Here is a 6,694-nt window from a genome sequence, read left to right on the forward strand (position 1 = left end):
ATGTTTAAATTCTTAAGAAACTGCAAACCATTTTCCATTCCCTTTTATACTCCCTCCTGGTATATAAGAATCCAACTTCTCCACACTGTCATTCACATCCGGTATGGTCAGTGTTATCAATTTTAGCTATCCCAGTGGGTATGAATAGTATTTCACTGTGGTCTTAATTTGCATTTTCCTAATGACATATACATTGAGCATCTTTTCATATGCCTTTTTCCATTTGTATAATTTTGGTAAAGTATCAGTTCAATATTTTTGCCCATTTAAAAAAATTGGGTCGTGTTCTTCTTATTGAGTTGTAAGACTTCTGTATATATCTGGATATCAGTCTTTTGTTGGACATATGTTTTGCAAATAGTTTTTTCCAGTCTGAGGCTTGCCCATTCATTTTATTTCATTTTTTTAATTAAAGAGCAAAAAGTTTTAATTTAGATGAAGCCCAATTAATGTTTTGTGTGTTAAATTAAAAAGAAAACTTTCCAACCTAAGTCCATTAAGGCTTTTTCTTTTTTTCTTTTTTCTTTTCCTGTTTAACAAATACATATTGAACATCAGATGTTTGACTACCTAGACCTGATCCCCAATTCCTATGATAACCGAAATATTTATTCTACAGTTCTTTGGGATTCCTAAGACTGGAATGGCTCAGCAAGAGGGACAGTATGTACTATGGTACAAAGACCTAGTGGGTACGATGGGCACACACGGGAGCTGTGAAAGTAATGTGAGTGCAAGCAGTGGTGTGTCTTACCACCACTGTGTGTCATGCCACAAAGGAAACAGCACTTCTACAAGTATACAGCAATGTTCCACAATTCCGTTTAACAGTTTGCTGAAATTACAGCTAGACTGATAGTTCATCTAATGAGCATTCCAGATAAAGTTGGTTAATGATGACCATGAGCAGGTATAGGACTCAAAGTTTTCAAAGCTTTACTTCTTCTATCAGCACTCCTGATTTTGTAAATAATGAAGCCCATCGACCCCATTCTACCTAGATGTCCTTGTAAGCCTGGATGTAGCAGGGTTTAATGGGGACTCAAACATTTTTAATGAGGCTGTGAAGCATCTCACCACAGGACCAACAGCTCAGGCTGCCCCAACCCTCACAGCCAACTGAATGGGCAGGTGCCATGTGGGGCCTACCAGGAAGGCAGAAGCAAGACTTTTTCTATTATTTCTTCTAGACTGTAGTAACAGTCTAGACTATGGTAGACAGCCCCTCTCCCTTAAAAGAAGTCCATGTCCTAATCCCTGGAACCTGTGAATGTCATCTTTTATGGCAAAGGGACTTTACAGATGTAATTATGTTAAACATTTTGAGCAAGAGAGTATCTTGGATTATCTGGGTGGGCCTAATGAAATTACACGAGTCCGTATAAGGAAAAACCAGAGACAGGACATAAGGTGATGTGACGATGGAAGCACAGGTCAGAGTGATGCAAGGAAGGACCATGAGCCAAAGAATGTGGGCAGCCTCCAGAAGCTGGAAAAAGCGAGTAACCAGATTCTCCTCTAGGGCCTTCAGAAGGGAATCCAGCCCTGTGACACCTTGATTTTAGCCCAGGTGAGAGTTTTCCATGATTATGTAATAGTGGGAATGTGTAGCAACACTGGCATGTAGCATGAGGACTATGTAACATAAAACTGTGACACCTTCCAGAAAAACGTTCTGGACTTTACAGTGCAGTGCAGCATCTGGGTTTCAGGCCTGTTTTTCTCACTTGCCAGAGTCTACATTTCTGTCAATGGTTGCCACAGTGCCAAGTGTGCTTATTTTACTAGATTTTGGGGAAGATAAAGTAGGGATAGCAAAGGTCTCTGAAAATTCTAAATATGCTTCTACCACTTTAAGTTATATTGATTACTCCATGGTAATTTTGGAGATTAAACACCCATTCTGTCAGTTCTTTTCACAACTAGCTTGGTCACAAATACCGTGGATGGAAATTATGTCATATAGCTTGTTATCTCCCATAGCACAGGGCTTGGAACAGAGTGAACACAAAGTAAATATTTAAGGAATGTAGAACTATATATCACCATTGCAATGGATGATTGTTGTAATTCTGTGGCTAGAATCTTATAAGCATTTTATGTTCACAGGACATTTGTCCCAAACATTATTTCCAAAGGTACATTAGGATTTATATGCTCTTTTCCCACTTACTGTGTGCATTAGACCTGTGCCAAAAAAATGGAGTTAAACTCTATTCCCTCCTGAGGCCTCAGATGACAAGGAAGAAGACTCTCATGATAGTTTGTCTTCTAGTTAGTTGTTCAGGGAGCTCCTAGTGACCCCTCAGAGTGCATAGGTCAAGGAGTGGGACATGATTGGTAAGTTTTTCTAGTGAATGTTTGTCAAGGGAATTAAGAGAAGGCAGTGACAGTTACATGAAGCGGGGGAGGGTGTAGAAAGCCTTAAGCAGAACCAGAAGAAAGTCAAGAAGGTCAGAGGAACTCCAGAAACTTCTTTCTTGTCTTATTTTTAAAGAAAGTGTCCATATTACCTACAGTCCCCTTCACTTACTAAGCTAACCTTGGTTCCCACAAATTCCTGATACTTGAATCTGAGCTGATCATATTTATCTTTTCATTCTCTAAAACATAAGGGTTTCCAGGTTAATTATTCACATTGACAAGATTACAAAGATGTTTTCCCTGTCTGTTCAAGGATTCAAGCAGTTTCTACATCATTGCTCTCAACACACTTGATTCTTACCCATTTGTTAGATAAGTTGTAGGACTTCCATTCAGAAAGTCCTTTTAGGCAAGTCAATGTGAGTTACAATATGATACTGGAAGTATTATTATTATTTTAAAAAATATTCTAGAATCTCAATTGGCCTTTTCCCTTAATTATCCCCAATTCTATATTCTTAGTCTGGATTTCCACTTGCCAGATACTTTATTTTTTCAAAGGCCCTGTAGTTATCTGCAGCATCGTCTGGCTTTTCTGGAAGGGCACACATGCATTTGCTGAAATTCTGGATTCAGAGTCACTCAAGTGCTCATTTATCAGAAACTCTTATGTGCCAGGAATTGTATCAAATAAAAAACACAGACAAAAAGGTCTCTCTATCGGAGCAGTTGTGAACTAAAAAGGTAAAAAGCACCTACAACTATACATGAACATGAAAATGAGTCATTTCAGGGTGAGAAAGGTTTCAGAAGTGTATACATTTGAGCTATGATAGGAGAGATGAAGCTTTACAGGCACCAGGTAGAGAAGTATGAAAGTGGGGGGTTGGTAAGGCAGGCCACCATGTGGCAAAGTAGCAAAAACTGGTCCTCTAGAATCTCAGTTGGCCTTTTTCCTTAATTATCCCCAATTCTATATTCTCTCCATTTCTTAAAAGTCCAGTTAGTGCATATTTACCTACTGTACAATTGCTAACACACCTCCATCTTATCACTTAACACATTACTTTGCAATATTCTCTCCATTTTCTTAAAAGTCCAGTTAGTGCATATTTACCTACTGTACAATTGCTAACACACCTCCATCTTATCACTTAACACATTACTTTGCAATAATCACTATCATTTAATAACATGAAGGCTGGAGGTGCACAGGTGAGCCAAAATGACCTTGTCATTGTCCTCCAAAGACACATACAAACAACAAAAAAGGACACGTGCATATGTAACTACAAATTGAGTTGAGGGAATGAAGGAAAAGAACAAGAGGCAATGTGTGATTAGGGAAGGGCTCTCTAGGAGGTGTTTAAGATGGGAAGTGAAAGCTGAGCAGGAGCCATCCATGGGAATGTTTAGGGAAGATAGCCTTCCAGGTGGGAGAAAAGCATGTGTGAAGATTCTGAGACCAAGAGACCTTGGCTTGAGTGAAAACAGAAGTATGTGCCAGTATGACCTAGGACTAAAGGGAAAGAAGGCAGAAGTCAGGTATTGTGGGAACTTGTAGGTAGATGAGAAATTGAATCTTATTCTGAGTTCAAAGAGGAAGCCATAAAGAGTTTAAAAAGAGTTTAACATGATGTTCAGGAAACTTTTTTTGTAATTATTTTTTGTAATTATTGTTTTTTGTAATTATTTTTATTTTTCAATTATAGTTGGCATTCAATATTATATTAGTTTCAGGTATACAGCATAGTGGTTAGTTATTTATATAATGTATGAACTGATCCCCATTAAGTCTAGTGCCCATCTGATACCATACATAGTTATTACAATATTATTGACTATATTCTCTATGCTGTACTTTACATCCCAGTGATTATGTTGTAACTGTCAATATGTACTTCTTAATCCCTTCTCCTTTTTCACCCAGCCCTCTGACACCCTCTGTCTGACAATTGTCAGTCCTCTGTACCTATGACTTTGCTTCTGTTCTGTTTGTTCATTTGTTGTTTTTCAGATTCTACGTATAAGTGAAATTATATAGTACTTATCTTTATCTGAATTATTTAACTTAGTATAATATTCTTTAGTTCCATCCACATTGTTACAAATATAACAATGGTAAGATTTCGTTCTTTTTTATTGGCAGAGTAATATTCCATTGTGAATATATATATATGTATATATATATATTCCATTGTATATATATATATGTATGTATGTATATATATATATACACATATATCTTTGGGGTAAATATCCAGTAATGGGACTGCTGGATCATATGGTAGATCAATTGTTAGTTTTTTGATGAACCTCCATACTGTTTTCCATAGTGGTTCTACCAATTAGCAGTCCCATCATCAGTGTATGAGGGTTCCGTTTTCTCTGCATCCTCTCCAACATTTGTTATTACTTGTCCTGTTGATTATAGCTATTCTAACAGGTGTGTTTGGTAACAGGTGGTGTCTCATTGTGGTTTTGATTTGCATTTCCCTAATAGCTAGCAATGTTGAGCATCTTTTCATACGTTTGTAGGCCATTTGTATGTCTTCTAGGGAGAAGTGTCTGCTCAGGTCCTCTGCCCATTTTTTGATTGGATCATTTGTTTTTTTGTTATTAAGTCATATGAGTTTTTGTATATTTTGGATATTAGACCCTTATCGGAGGCGTTGCTTGCAAATATATTTTCCCATTAAGATGGTTGTCCCTTTACCTTGTTGATGATTTCTTTTGCTGAACGGAAGCTTTTTAGTTTGATGTAATCCCATTCATTTATTTTTGCTTTTACTTCCCTTGCCTCTGAGATCAAGTTCATAAAATCCTCTTCAAATCCAAGGTCCTTGAGCTTAGTTCCTATGTTTTCTTCTATGTATTTTATTGTTTCAGGTCTTATATTCAGGTCCTTAATCCATTTTGAGTTAATTTTGGTGTGTGGTGATAGACAATAGTCTAATTTCATTCTTTTGCAGGTGGCCTTCCAGCGCCATTTATGGAAGAGGCTTTCCTTTCTCCACTGTATGTTTTTGGCTTTTTTGTCGAAAATTATTTGCCCATATAAATATGGGTTTACTTCTGGACTCTCAATTCTGTTCCACTGGTTCGTGTGTCTGTTTTGCTGCCAATACATGCTGTTTTGATTACTGTCGCTTTGTAGTATAATTTGAAGTTGGGCACAGTGATGCCTCCAGCCTCATTCTTTTTCCTCAGGATGGCTTTGGCAATTTGGGGTCTTTTGTGCTTCCATACGAATCTGATAATTTTTTGTTCTATTTCTTTAAAAATATCTTGATGGGGATTGCATTAACTCTGTATAATGTATGGTCATTTTAACTATGTTGATTCTTCCAGTCCAAGAACACGGAATATCTTTCCATTTCTTTATATCTTCTTTGATTTCTTTTAATAGGATCTTGCAGTTTTCATTATATAAGTCCTTCACATGTTTCATTAGATTTATTCCTAGATATTTTATTCTTTTTGTTGCAATTGCAAAAGGAATTATTTTTTCCACTTTTTTTCTGACACTTCATTATTAGAGTATAGGAATGCTATGGATTTTGAACATTGATTTTGTATCCAGAGACTTTACTGTATTTGCTTATTGTTTCGGATAGTGTTCTTGTGGAGTATTTAGGGTTTTCTATATAGAGAATCATGTCATCTGCAAATAGCGACAGTTTGACTTCTTCATTTCCTATTTGGATACCTTTTATATCTTTCTCCTGCCTTATTGCACTCGCTAGGACCTCCAATGTTATATTTAATAGCAGTGGTGATAGTGGACAGCCTTGCCTTGTTCCTGATCTTAGAGGGAAGATTTTTAGTTTTTCACCATTAAGTATAATATTGGCTGAGGGTTTGTCATAGATGGCTTTTATTATATTAAGGTACTTTCCTTCTATACCAATTTTGTTAAGTGTTTTGATCACAAATGAATGCTGTATCTTGTCGATACAGCATTCATTCGTCCCTTTTTGTCAAAGGCTTTTTCTACATCTTTCGATATGATCATATGATTCTTATTTTTTACTTTGTTTATGTGGTGTATCACATTAATCGATTTGTGTATGTTGAACCATCCCTGTGCCTCTGGGATGAAGCCCACTTGATCATGGTGTATAATCCTTTTTATATGTTACTGTATTCGGTTCACTAGCATCTTTTATAGGATTTTTGCATCTGTGTTCATGAGAGATATTGCTGTGTAGTTGTTTTTTTGTGTGTTATCTTTACCAGGTTGTGGTATTAGGGTAATATTGGCCTCATAAAAGTATTGCCTCCTCTTTTTAATTTTTTGGAAGACTTTGAGGAGATATTAAATATTCTT

General features: G+C 36.6%; 1 pseudogene; it reads right to left on the minus strand.

Annotated features, from left to right (window-relative positions):
* Window positions 1-890: 890 nt before the first annotated feature.
* LOC112469232 lies at window positions 891-1,072 on the minus strand (annotated as a pseudogene).
* Between the last annotated feature and the right edge of the window lie 5,622 nt (window positions 1,073-6,694).

Source organism: Pteropus alecto, unplaced genomic scaffold (assembly GCF_000325575.1).
Source record: "Pteropus alecto unplaced genomic scaffold, ASM32557v1 scaffold148, whole genome shotgun sequence".
In the NCBI taxonomy this organism is placed as follows: domain Eukaryota; kingdom Metazoa; phylum Chordata; class Mammalia; order Chiroptera; family Pteropodidae; genus Pteropus; species Pteropus alecto.